Source organism: Oryx dammah, unplaced genomic scaffold, assembly GCF_014754425.2.
Source record: "Oryx dammah isolate SB20612 unplaced genomic scaffold, SCBI_Odam_1.1 HiC_scaffold_3, whole genome shotgun sequence".
NCBI lineage: Eukaryota > Metazoa > Chordata > Mammalia > Artiodactyla > Bovidae > Oryx > Oryx dammah.
The window spans coordinates 29,006,157-29,020,434 of NW_024070187.1; the positions used below are offsets into that span (position 1 = coordinate 29,006,157).

At 37.8% G+C, this 14,278-nt stretch overlaps 1 protein-coding gene across 4 annotated transcripts in view; it reads right to left on the minus strand.

The window, feature by feature from the left end:
* The window catches only part of BMPR1B (bone morphogenetic protein receptor type 1B), a 229,985-nt gene that overhangs the window by 77,002 nt on the left and 138,705 nt on the right, over positions 1 to 14,278 (minus strand). Inside the window, exon 1 of one of the 4 annotated variants that reach the window (XM_040237826.1) lies at positions 9,646 to 10,754. The exons of the other annotated variants lie outside the window; for them this stretch is intronic. The gene's annotated coding sequence lies outside the window, so the exon portion shown is untranslated. Of the gene's footprint in view, positions 1 to 9,645; positions 10,755 to 14,278 lie in introns of those variants that run through there. 4 annotated transcript variants of the gene reach the window in all.

The window sequence follows — 14,278 nt, forward strand, 5'->3', positions numbered from 1 at the left end:
TAACCTGGACAGCACTCAGAGAAGAGGACACATGGGCTTAGAGATCATGCCCAGCTTGGCTAATTAGCTGTATACCTTGTGAAAAACTCAGTCATTTCTCTAGACCTCCATTTCTCCATCTTGAAAATAGGAGTAATCATGTCTACTTCTCTTGTAGTTATTGCTAAGATTGAATGAAGTTCTATATAAAGCACTTAGTGTAGGCCCTGTGACGGAGACAGAGTAAATTCCCAATAAATGTAGGTTGCCTTGATTTTCTGGAAATCTATGGTTCTTTGGAAGGAATGATGCTAAAGCTGAAACTCCAGTACTTTGGCCACCTCATGCGAAGAGTTGACTGATTGGAAAAGACTCTGATGCTAGGAGGGCTTGGGGGCAGGAGGAGAAGGGGATGACAGAGGATGAGATGGCTAGATGGCATCACTGACTCGATGGATGTGAGTCTGAGTGAACTCCGGAAGTTGGTGATGGACAGGGAGGCCTGGCGTGCTGCAATTCATGGGGTCGCAAAGAGTCGGACACGACTGAGCGACTGAACTGAATTGAACTGATGGATTAAAACTTGATGGTAATAACTGTGAAGTCTGTAACACAGAAAAGGATACATCTTTCACCCCAGCTACTTAAGTTACAAAGTGACTACCAGAATCCAGAACCAATTTAAAGAATTGTGATTGCTGCTTGGTAAAATTTCCACTTTTAAAAATTGAAAACATAAATAGCATATTTAAAAGCTGAGACATTACTTTGTCAACAAAGGTCCATCTAGTCAAGGCTATGGTTTTTTCTGTGGTCATGTATGGATGTGAGTTGGACTGTGAAGAAAGCTGAGCACACAATAGAACATACACAATAGAACAGAGCAATTAAATGGATAAAAGATACAAACGTAAGATCATATAATATAAAACTCCTAGAGAAAAACTTAGGCAAAACACTTTTTGACATAAATCACAGCAATAACTTTTTGACCCTTTTCCTAAAGGAAATTAAATAAAAAACATACAAATGGGACCTAATTAAATTTAAAAGCTTCTGCACAGCAAAGGAAACCACTGACAAAACAAAAAGGCAACTTACTAAATGGGAGAAGATTTGCCCAATGATATGACTGATAAAGAATTAATATTCAACATATATAAACAACTCACAGAACTGAACATCAAAAAAACAAACAACCCAATTAAAAAATGGGCAGAAGAATTGAATAGACATTTTTCCAAAGAGGAAATAAATGCAGATGGCCAGCAGGTACATGAAAAGATGCTCAGCAGAGAAATGCAAATCAAAACCACAGTGAGGAATCACCTCACACCTGTCAGAATGTCTAGCATCAAAAAACATCAATAACAAATGCTGGCTAAAATATGAAGAAAAGAAAACCCTTGTACACTGTTGGTAGCAAAGTAAATTGATGCAGCCACCATGGAAAACAGTTTGGAGGTGTCTCAAAAAACTAAAAATAGAACTACCACATGACCCAGCAATTCCACTCTTGGGTATATATCCAAGAAAACAAAAACACTAATTTGAAAAGATACACTCATTCCAATGTTCACAGTATCATTATTTACAACAGCCAAGATATGGAAGCAACCTAAGTGTCCATCAATAAACAAATGGACAAAGAAGATGTGGTATATATACCATGGACACTACTCAGCCATAAAAAAAGACCAAATTTTAACATTTGGAACAACACGGATGGACTTGGATGCCATTATGCTAAGTGAACTAAGTCAGACAGAGAAAGACAAATACTATATGATATCACTGATACGTGGAATCTAAAAGATACAACAAACTAGTGAATATAACAAAAAAGAAGCAGATACAGATTTAGAGAAAAACCTAATGGTTACTGCTAGTGTGGAGGGGCAGGAGGGGCCAGGTAGGGGAGATGTAGGGGAGCAGGAGGGACAAATTACTGGGTGTAAGATAGGCTCAAGGATGTACAACACCATGAATATAGCCAATATTCTGTAATAACTGTAAATTAAAAGAACTCTTAAAAGGTGTATAAGAAAGAAAGTGACTGGAGGAATAAAATATGTACACATAACTATTTCTAGAATTTATCATTGGTACTACCTACAGGTACTAATTCATATTTCTAATTTTCAAACAAGTTTAACCACTTTATAATTTGTTTTTTAAATTAGTTTCACTACTTGGAAGAAATCACATGGAAGCTCCATTAGCATGGCTCCTGCCAGCAGTGATAAATAAATGTAGCACTGTTCAAAGAAAAAACTATAGAACATTAGGCAACTCATGAAGTATACCAACAATACTTACTCACATTAAGGTTTGTTTACTATGTCATATCAACTTTGCCTTCACAGCACTTTACATGATAGTGCATTGGCAAAGAAACTGCCTGCCAATGCAGAAGACACAGGTTAGATCCCTGGGTCAGGAAGACCCTCTGGAGAAGGATATGGCAACCTGCTCCAATATTCTTGCCTGGAAAATCCAACAGACAGAGGAGCCTGGCAGGCTACATTCAATGGGGTTGCAAAGAGTCAGTCACGACTGAGCACACATCTTAAAAATAGCACAACTTATATGTCATATTCAAGTTGCTATCAACTGTTAGCATTAGCTACTATTTTTAAACAATATTCTATATCTTCAGAACTTACACTTTGCAAGATACTTACATGAACAAACGTATGTGTGTTAAACAGATCCAGAAATTATACACATAGGCATTCTATAACATCCAGTGGTATGAAATTTTAAAATTCGCCTAAATTTAATCATGTATATCAGATCTTCGTTGATATATAATCATATACAGCCAGTTATATTAACTTCACCAGACTCTATAATGTCCTATGTTTTTAAAAGGAAGAAAGTTAAAACAACATAGAGGTAATATGGTCACTCACTTTAAAATGTATGAGAAGACAATCTAAAGATTGCATGGAGAAAGTGGCTTGTCCATTAACCCTTTACTGTATACAAAGGCTATCACAATGTGATTTGTATGCTTCAGGAAAGTAAATAAAAATTGCTGAAATGAGCCACAAATTAAAGAAAACAAGCTATGGAGTACTTACCACAAGCAAAACACCCTTTTCAGAGTTTTCACACATTTTTGTATAATTCTCACCACAGTTACCAACGTGTGTATAATTATTTCCATTTTGATAAATGACCAAGGCTCAGATATAAAGTCTTAGGATTGAGCTGACAGATTTGCTGTGCCATACAAACAATTAAATCTCTGATCTTTCTCCCACTTCCAAGGTCATTATTTTCACTGTAATCTAAAAATAGCAATACACATGCATAAACTTGCGAAAATCAAAAAGCTGAAGCGAGATTAAAAGTTCCAATTCCAAAGTTCTTAAAAAGGCATCCAAGGTACTTTAATTGACTCAACCTGGGCTTCCCGGGTGGTCCAGTGGTTAAGAATCCACCTGCCATGCACGGGACCCGGGTTTGATTTCTGGTCCAGGAAGATCCCACACGTCACAGGCCAACTAAGCCCACAGAGCACAGCTACTGAAGCCTGCATGCCATAGAGCCCATGCCCCACAGCAGGAGAAGCCACTGAAATGAGACAACTGCGTGGAACTAGAGAGGAGCTCTCTCTGGCTGCAACTAGAGAAAGCCTGCCAACAGCAACAAAGGCCCAGTAACCTAAAAAGAAAAATTAATTGACTCAACCTGTCTTTCCAGCTCTCTGTCCATATTTATCACATTCACCAGGTTTTTTCATATTCCTATGTCTTTGGCTCATAATTTTCAGACTATAGCCACCTCCATTTCCATCATCTATGTCACAGTTCACAATCAGAAGTATATGCATCTTTTTTTTATTTCTCATGGAACCTTGCCATGTTGCACATTTTACTCTACATTGAAGAACAGTTAGTTGCACACATATTCTGGCCTATCAACTATCATCCTCTTATGGCAAGTAGTACAATTTATTTACATGTGAGCCACCCAACTGATTATTAACTTGAATAATTAGCTGTGTGACCTCAAACAATTTACTTAACCTCCATGAACTTCAATTTCCTCATCTGTAAAATGAGGGCAATGGCATTTATTCATTTGTACGTATAAAATACTCAGAACAGTACCTTAAGGAGTTTGTTCGGTATAAGTGTAAACAATTCGTATACTATTAATCACTGAAATTTTTGATCAAAGAAATTCATTGTTTGGTGTTAACTAGCTCACATTCTCATTCAACTCTGAGTCTAGCATTTGAAAATTTTTGAAGGAAAGATATTTAAGTTTTTAAGTATAAAAACATTTTAAAACGTAAGATTTTATAAGTCTTCTAAGTAGTTTTATAAGGACAAATATATGTATTACATGTACATAATATTTACATATATATATATATTACACATACACACAGACATTATCATAACAGATTCCTGCAGAGCACAAAATAAGCTCATCCCTCCAGCAAAGACCAGTTCATCCTATAACTTGATGACACAGATGTGAAAGGAGGGTTATACATCAACATAGGACTCTGGATAGAGACAAGATTATTCACTGGACTTTCTTACTTCTTGGGACAATTTGGGAACTTTCTGCATGCTTTCTGAATATTCTGCCAACCATACAGAAAAACTAAACCTGTTTTACATCAACAGGACATTCACAGTTCAACACCTGGGGCTCCTTCTCTCTCTTTGCACTAAACAACTTTACAACTTTGATCTTTTACCTCTCAGCATCCACCTCATGGCTGTTAACAGTGACTTTAGGGGAGAAGGAAGCTACAGACCTCACTGAACTGGGAGATGACAGCCTTTCTATAGCAAAAGCAGTCTGAGCAGTATTAATGTACAGAGCATCTATACAGAAAATACAGAAATATTTAGTGTCTTCTTTAGAAAGTTTCCACTCCAAAATAAGGACTCAATGGCTAAAAACCATAAAGACAGATTTAACAACAATCAAATCAGGCAATTTCACTTCTCAAAAATAGTAAATAGAGTCATTGCATTTTCAATAGAAAATAATTATTAGAAGGGAAAGTTTACTCAGTTACCGTAAAACAGGTCCAACATCTTGCATAGGTCTTCTCATAGACTGTAAAGAGCAGATGGTGAAAATTCCAGCAAAAATTCCAGTGGAAACTATGACTATTATTCAATTTATGAGGCTTGTCTTAAAGATATACTTTGCATTAAATAACAGAAATTAGCACTTTACAAAGACAAATTTAAACTTATGACCTATAGTGTTTAAAGTAAGATGGTAGATTACTTAAGAATAAGTGAGATGTTCTTGAGCAGAATACATTCATCAACAGCATACAAGTTTTTGGTTTCCAAGTCAGTGCTTACTTCTGCAATGTTAAGTATCTTAGAAAGAGAAATATGTGAATGGATTCCTTAGTACTCTTCTACTCATCCCAACACAAGCTTCCATTTCAAATTTAAAATGATGATGAGCCAGCATGTAATTTTCTGTGCCATCATCTGATTTCATGTCCAGGTATTCTTTACTTCTGTTACCAAACGACAATGATATACATGGAGTAATAGCAAAGATGTTACAAGTGCTCTCACTTCAAAATACCTTAACTCCAGCAATTTCTCATTCAAAAAAGATTGTGCTTTTGTAAATGACTGAATATATATTTATGCATCCTCATATTCTGTGTGACATATTTGAACTAACAGAAGACTGCAGTCTAAGGTAGCTGTAAGTGGCAAGACACAGAGGCTTGGGGTCCTGGGAAGAAAGAATGGAGAAAACAGAGATGAAAAAGGAAGCTAAAATGCTACCCGTAAGAAGTGAGGATTCACTGACTATTCCTTTGCACAACCTTAGCCAGGAGAAACAAAGATCTTTTCAAATTGAAAGAAAAGATTTCTCAAAACAGAAAAAACTAATGCGCCAGGAACTATCCACAGTGTTTTTCTGCAATAACTCTTGTTGCTTCTTCCAACAAGCTTATGAGTCCTACAGTGTTATTTCCCCCATATTAAAATGCAGAAACTGAGGCCCTGAAAACTTGCGCAAGGTCACAGAACAGGAGAGAGTTGAAACAGATTTTAAATAAGTCTGACTCCATACAAAGACTGATCTTCTTCCCATTAACAGGTATGCCATATAAAAACAGGATCTCCTAGGATTCACAGAAAAAAGACTCACCATGGCAATAGTCAATACAAAATCACAGTCACCATGTGATAATCAAATACATCCACCATATTTAAACCTATAATCAGTTTTATTTTTTTTTAATTTATTTATTTTAATTGGAGGCTAATTACTTTAAAATATTGTAGTGGTTTTTGCCATACATTGACATGAATCAGCCATGGGTGTACATGTGTTCCCCATCCTGAACCCCTCTCCCACGTGCCTCCCCATCCCATCCCTCTGGGTCATCCCAGTGCACCAGCCCCGAGCACTCTGTCTCATGCATGGAACCTGGACTAAGACTGTCAGTTCATTTGCAGAGTGTTTCTGACTTAAAGGAGAGAGAGATGTGAGTTAGTATTTGCCACCACATTCTGCTCTGGTCTTAAAAGTGTTTTATCTCTTTTCTTTTGAAGTGAATTTTAATGAGCCCTTAATTGTCAAAGGACTTCATAAATATTCATTAAACAGTAAAAGAAGTGGTGTTTCCTTTCCCTAAAAGCTGAAAGAGAAAACAGTTAAGATTCCAAAGTAGAGTAGGCATGATGAAAGTCTTAAATGGAACTGTAAACATTCAGTATTGTATTAGATGTTTACCCAAATGGTTCATATCATTTGAACACTTAAGAAAATTCTTAGTGTAGCGATAACTTCTATTTTTGCCTTTGTAAGAAGTCCACCACAGCACAATCTGTTGGAGATATTTTCATTTTTATCAGTCATCCAATTCCAAATGATCCAAAACATTTCACTAACTATTGATGATGCCTTCTGCACCACTGAACAGTAAAATGGTTATGATGTTGGAGGAAGTGATTTTGATCTAAATCAACAGGGCAGGCCCAGCTATTATGAAAGTGCCACAAATCTTTTGCATTAAAAAATGTTTTCACACTGGATTTGAGTCTTCAAAGAAAGCATTCACCAAAGTGTTGCATTTTACATCAATCCTACACAGCTGTCAGGGAGTGTATTATCATAACGATTGACTTCTGATGAAGCCATAGACTCAAATATTTCCTCCCATTGCCAAAAGGTGGGAGATCTCACAAGATATCATGGCCATGCCAGAGTTCCCAAGGTCAGCCAAATGCAAATGAGCTGGCAAGTCAAATATTAACTCCATGAGAACACGTCTCTCCAAAACCCACCCCATCTGATTCATTGTAAGAAAGGGGAAAACATGTTCGTTATTTTCAGACATACAGTAATAACTTTTCCCCCTTTTAAAACTGTTGTTTCCTCAATGAGAGATACATATGTTTCTATAAAAAGACCTCCCCAAAGTCCCTGAATTGTGAAAATAACTACCTTGTCATTATTACAAAACCAGAAATAAAAGATGCCTCAGTTAAATTTGGGGAAATTAAGACATAAGAAAGTAAATATGTTTATTTAGTGAAGCCCCTCTATAATTTCCAAAAATTAGCGAAATTCAGAGACCTAATTCATTTAAATGTCTTTAAGAAATTTTATTAAACAATAATCAGATAATTTTTATTTTGTACTTGATTCTAAAATATTTAAGTCATTCAAATACAGCTGTTAAATTCTTACAATCATTTTCCCAGCTGCTTTGTATTTTTCAGTTCCTAAAGTTTAGCTGGAACTGGGGACGGTGAGACGGGAAGAGGAAACACATCTGTAATGGCTATTTAATAAGCCATGCTCTGTGGCTAAATAATTATACATATGTTTATAAAGACTCATTCTTTTAAAATTAAACAATATCAAAACTTGGTTTACCTACAGTATCCAGTAAGCACAGAAACATTTTATATTACCTGAATTCAGAAACACATGGCATCAGACAGGGGACCACAAATATTACTCAGGAACAGAATAATGCAACACAGGGGCAAAAAATGCTGAAGAATTTTTTTTCTTGTGGTATCCACTAGCACTTTTTTTTTTAACAGACTAAGCTTTTATTGGTTCTTTATGATTATGCTACCACCTTCCAGATGAATACACATTGTGATATAAACAAATTTAAAAAGGAATTAAAAAATAGAAAAGTAAGTATATGGTTTTCCTAATATCTGTTTAATAATTTAAAGTTCAGAATAAGAAACTCAATTTTCAGTCCCATGTAGTAAGCTTCAGGGTTTCCCTAGTGGCTCAGATGGTAAAGATCTGCCTGGATTCGATCCCTGAGTTGGGAAGATCCCCTAGAGAAAGGAACAGCTACCCACTCCAGTATTCTGGCTTGAAGAATTCCAAGGACAGAGGAGCTTGGTGGGCTACAGTCCAAGGGGTCGCAAAGAGTCAGCCGCAACTGAGTAAGCTTCAATGTACATGAAAAATATCCTGGTGAAGAACGTAAATACTAAAAACTTGTATCTTTTATTGACTTTATTGACTTTATTTTGGTCTTATTAAGCATTACCTGACACTTGTTCTTTACTTCTTCAGATACTCAAAATGTCTTACTCTCTGCTGAATCTACAAAGCTAGGCCTAAATGCTTATTAACTGAATGTAGTTGAATAGATTTTAAAATAGTGTTATTGTGATGATTAACTTTATATGCCAACTTGACTGGATTGTGGGTACCAGATATCTGGTCAAACATTATCTGGTATTTCTGGGAGGGTGTTTGGGATGAATCTAACATCTGAGAGACTGCAGAAAGCAGATTTCCCTCCCTAATCAGCTGAAGGTCTGAACAGGACAAAAAGGTTGACTCTCCAAAGAAGAGGGAATGCCTCATATCTAATGTCTTCAAGCTGGGCCGTCACATTTTTTCTGCCTTCAGATTCCAACTGAAGTATCAGCTCTCTTCCTGGGTCTTAAACTCCTGATCTCTGTATCTCTGTCTGGACTGTAACTACCCTACTGGCTCTCCTGAGTCTGCAGCTTGTCGATTGCCCATCTAGGGACTTGCCAGCCCCCATCATAATGTGGACCAGTTCCTGACAAAAATATATATACACACATGCTTCCTATTCATGGTATTTCTATGGAGAACCCTGATTCAGTTATTCTTGGTTTTCAAAGTTTCCTAAAATACCCAAGTTTCTTAAATAAATATAAAAAGTTCTTTTAATTAAATCTGAATTAACTTGGGCCCTTGAATTGTGGTTCTTAGAGTTTCTTCAACCTAATAAAAAGTTTAATTTTACTATCAGCAATATAGTTGAGATCTAACATATGTCCTCAGACTCAGTGAGTGACTCATCGTATGTCAGACTCACTGTATGTCTGACTCAGTGGACCTGAATCTGGGCAAACTCTAGGAGATAGTGAAGGACACGGAAGCCTGGCACACTGCTGCAGTCCACGGGGTCACAAAGAGTAGGACATGGCAACTCAACAACATGTCCTCAGAATCCATGCTCTATTGACGGCAATTCAGGCAGTGCAGCCACTAATGCCCCTGTGCCCAATGCAAGCTAAGACTATAAGATCATTCACATCTTGTGAAATGTAAATTGTCCACATGAGACCAAACAGCAAGGATTAAATTCAAATAACAAGTCCAAGATTTCAACCAAAGCTAAGGTGCACTCACCAACTACAAGATGATCACAGCGCAGAGTGATTTGGGTTTTGTTTCTATAAATTTCTTTGGCAGTATCTTTCTCATCTCTATCCACTCTCGGCCCAGAGATTTGTGTATAGTAATCTCTTCCAACAGTGTTGCCCCTTGAGAAATCAAATTGTTAAATAAATGTCTAGGCTGAAGACCAGTTCAAGATGCTTTACTCTCCTCTACTAAATAAGGTAATAAAAATCACCAGAGGTATGAAAGCTATTGGCAAAAATCTGAGCTTCAAAATAGGTGAAAAGCATGTAAGTGGAGAACACAATCACTTAAAACTTATATTACTCAATAGATACATATATACCAGATATCTTGCTCGAAACATTAAACATTTTTCATTACATGCATTCTGGATGTTTTAGTAAAGAACGTACTCATTTCCGGTGACTAAAGGAAAAAAAAAATGTACTTCAACATGTTTTCAATAAAAGAAGATGGCTGTGAAAGTAAACTGGAGTGTTTGAGGCTAGCCAGGGCAAGCTAAAGGTTAAGTTTTTTTGTATTCTAGAGGTACTTAAGTTTTCACTGAAGATAAATGCTGTTTTCATTCTTTCAAAATATACCAACAAAAATGAATCAGACATTTCCTTTTTTTTCTTTTCTCTTTTTCAATGATTTCCCTTTCAAATTTTTTTTTTTTTTAAAAGAGCCACGTTCCCCCCTGGCAACAGTTAGGAATTCCTATACTCCTATAGGAACATGCAGTAGTATGCAGTTTTCCCTTGTTTGATTTGTGTAAGGCCCATCTCAAGACACAATCCACTTACTAGGCACAAGTACCCTTTTCTGAGCTCTAGTCCTTTTATCTCAACTGACTGTGAGATCTCTAACACTTCACGCTAAGAGGTCTTGCTGATACACCAAACTCAACATATTTAAATCTGAAGTTCTTCTTCCTCCTTCCGGAAGCCTCTCCGGCCTATCCTTGTTCTTTCTAAACCTAAACTGTCTTCAGTTTCTTTCTGATAAACATGCGCGTCATCCACACAGCTGCCAAATAAAAACCCAAGAATCTTCCTAGATGTCTCCCTCTCTGTATCCATTATATCCAATCCATTAGCAATACAATCGTTTCAATCTTCTAAATTTTTTTGGAATCCTTCCTTAACTCTCTACTGATGTTGTTAAAAGATTCCAAATGTAGCCCTCATCATTTCTTACCTGGTGGTCTGCAATAGGCTCCTAATCTCTAGCCCTACCTTCCTCTAACCATCTTATACTACAGTTAGAACTACATTTTCTAAAATAAACATTCATTTATTTGCTTAACTAAACAATATTTGGAAACACCTACCAGGTAACAGGTTCTGCCCAAGTATGTAATAATGAAAAGAAAAAGACACAATTCCCTGCCCTGACAAAGCTGACAGTTACTGGAGAAAAGAGACAAGAAGTCAAGTCAAGATGAAAGCACATTACTTATGTTATGTGCAATGTGGAAAAATAAAGCAGGGAAAGGAGATAGAAGGTGTAGGGAGTGGTTGTTACTTTAAAGAGGACAGTCAGAATCTCCTCACCGCAGCAGTCATTTCTGGGAAGGGAAAGATGGTGAGAGTGAGCTATGAAGTGGAGGTGTTCCAGACAGAAGAAAGCAAGAGCCCGGAGGTGGAAGGGCACCTGGAGTCCTTGAAGAGCAACAGGCACAAGTTTGTCCAGAAAGAGGCACAGAGGTAGGAGGGGAGGTCATAGAAGAAAAAGGGACAGATCTGAGAGGGCCTTGGGGGAACTTTTCCTCTGGGTGCTGTGCCAAAGATGGACTATAGGGACAACAACCCAAGCAGAGAGCACTTAGGAGATGACCGCAGGCCCTGACAGTGACGCATTTAGTGGATGATTAAGGCGGGCTCTGACTGTGGTTTGAACATGGATGGCAGCGGCAGGGGTGATGAGAAGCAGTCAAATTCAAGATGTGTTTTGAAGGTATTATTGTTACTTTAATTTCCAAGAAAGTAGAGCCTAAGACAACTGCTTGCAAACAGGTAGTTTACTGGCAATGTCATCCAGGAATCAACCAGGTCTGTGAAGCAGGAAAGAAAAAACATAGGCAATCGGAGGATGAGTTAACTAGCTCACTTCGCCAGAGGTACCATGACATGAACCTCAAGATCTCCATTCTGGCTCGGCTCCTATCCCCCACTGGTCGTGTACGGCCTTTCCTTTCAAGTTGTACGTCGGCACACATTGGTTCCTCGTGTTGCATTAAAGAAGCCCCAAAGCAGGGGACCAAGAGGTAAGACAGTATCCAACCTCATCTTCATAAAACAGGGCAATGCCTTCACAAGAGGTGGCTCAGTGGGTAAAGAATCCGCCTGCAATGCAGGAGACGGGGGTTCAATCCCTGGGTCAGGAAGATCCCCTGGAGGAGGGCATGACAATCCACTCCAGTATTCTTGCCTGGAGAAGCCCATGGAGAGAGGAGCCTGGCAGGCTACTGTCCATACGGTCGCAAAGAGTAGGACACGACTGAAGCGACTTAGCACACACACACCCATGACAGCAGGAAAGGGTAGTCTAAAGAGGATTTAGAAGTGGTGTACACGGAGCCCTAAAAAAATAGCCTTGGAATAATTCTCTAATGGACTATATGCACTACGTGAGAGATAAAGGAGAGATAAGGATAACGCCGAGGTTTGGTCCTAATGAACTACAAGCATGAAACTGCCATTAACCAAAAGACAGCGGGAAACATGATTATGTATGTTACTTCCTTCTAAAAGGTAGTCATGGATCTCTGTATCTCCGGTTCACACACACCTTCATCTCCTCAGCCCTGCTTACAATCTCAAATTAGCCACTCACTACCCCTCACCTCCAACTCTGCAGTTATACTAAATAAACTCAATCCTCTGGCCACACTGTGCTCTCTCAGGGCTCTCTGGAATCTTGCTCGGGTTGGTCCCTCTGGCTATCTGTTTTGCTCAAATAACTCCTTATCAGCCTTTAATTGGAAACTCAGTAGATACCTCCTTTTAAGTTAGATACACACCTACCCATTCCCCAAATAGTCTTTGTATGTGCCTGCCTCCCCTCCAGGATGTAATCATGGAATATTTTTCTTGAACCCATAGGGCATATTACAACACTGGAAGATACTAGGTGTCCAATTAAAGTATGTTAAATTAAGGAATAAGTGGTTTCTCCAAGTCATTCTATGTTTATTTTTAAAACAGTATCTGTGCCCCAAACCAACTTCTCATATGAACTATTTAAATATTTTAACGTGTCACCTCATCCTGAGACACTGAAGCTTATGTCCAAAGTCACATAAGTATTCAGTAGCTGGGAAACAATTACATTTCAATTATTTTGATTCCCATCAGAAAAGACTTCTGCCTTTTCCCAAATAGTTAACTCTGAGCCAAGATCTGAGTATAATATGTTTTCAGATATTTATAGAATTAGATCATTAAAGATTAAAAATGCTTACTGCATTCTTTAATTGAAGTATAGTAGATTTACAATGTTTCAGATGTACAACAAAGTGCGTATGTGTGTGTGTATATATACACACACTTTTTTCAGACTCATTTCCACTTTAGGTTATTATAACATATTGAATACAGTTCTCTATATTCAATAGAGATACTGTGCTATACAGTAGGTCACATTGTTTATATATTAGTAGTGTGTATCTGTTAATCCCAGACTCCCAATTTATCCCTCCTCTCCTGCTTCCTCCTTCCCATCCTATTGCATTTTAATACCAGCATTCCAGTTAACATAAAAATAAGACCATCTGGAAGTAAAATAAATCATTGTACTGAATCTTAAATCTTAAAGACTCTGAAAGAGAGGGTTGATAAAATCAGATCTTTGCAGTCAGCCCCATGCCCGACTTCTGGGAAAGAGATCTTTTTCGCCACATTGTCTGCAAGTTATAGGTCTAAATGACGTATTTGGTCATGCTGTTCAGGTAGGGAGTGTGTGCTCAGCTATTTCAGTCACGTCCAATTCTTGGCAACCCCATGGACTGAAGTCCACCAGGCTCCTCTGTCCATGGAATTTTACCAGGCAAGAATACTGGAGAGGGTTGCCATTTCTTTCTCCAGGGGATCTTCCCGACCCAGGGATTGAACCTTCGTCTCCTGCGTTGGCAGGCAGATTGATTACCACTGAGTCACATGAGAAGCCATGTTCATGGAGGGCAGAGCCCAGTCAACTTTTCATAGAGGCTTCCTGCCTTCAATCCATTTTAGTTCTGATGGAAAATGTGAGCACATTATTTTTAGATTCAATATAGATTTCTGTTGGGTAAACTTTCTGGCTGACTAGATTTTCTGAACCTAGTCCTTTTCACTTGGAACAAATGTGCAATTCCCGAAGATGCCAACACATCATGTGTTACTGATGCATAACAAGATTAAGAGGAAAAATGAAAACATTTAAAAAGAAAAACATACTTGGGAAAAAATTACACAGTAAAGTGACCTGGGAAACGCCCTCAGACATTTTCTAAAATTATTTGGAGAATATCTTTATAATTTAAGAGTACACCTAGGTCCTATAAAAACTGCAAAGTGTTTTCAGTGTAGGGAACAAAACAGCATACAAAAGAAAGCATCATTTTATAATTTATAGAGAATAAAAATCATTCAAGTTT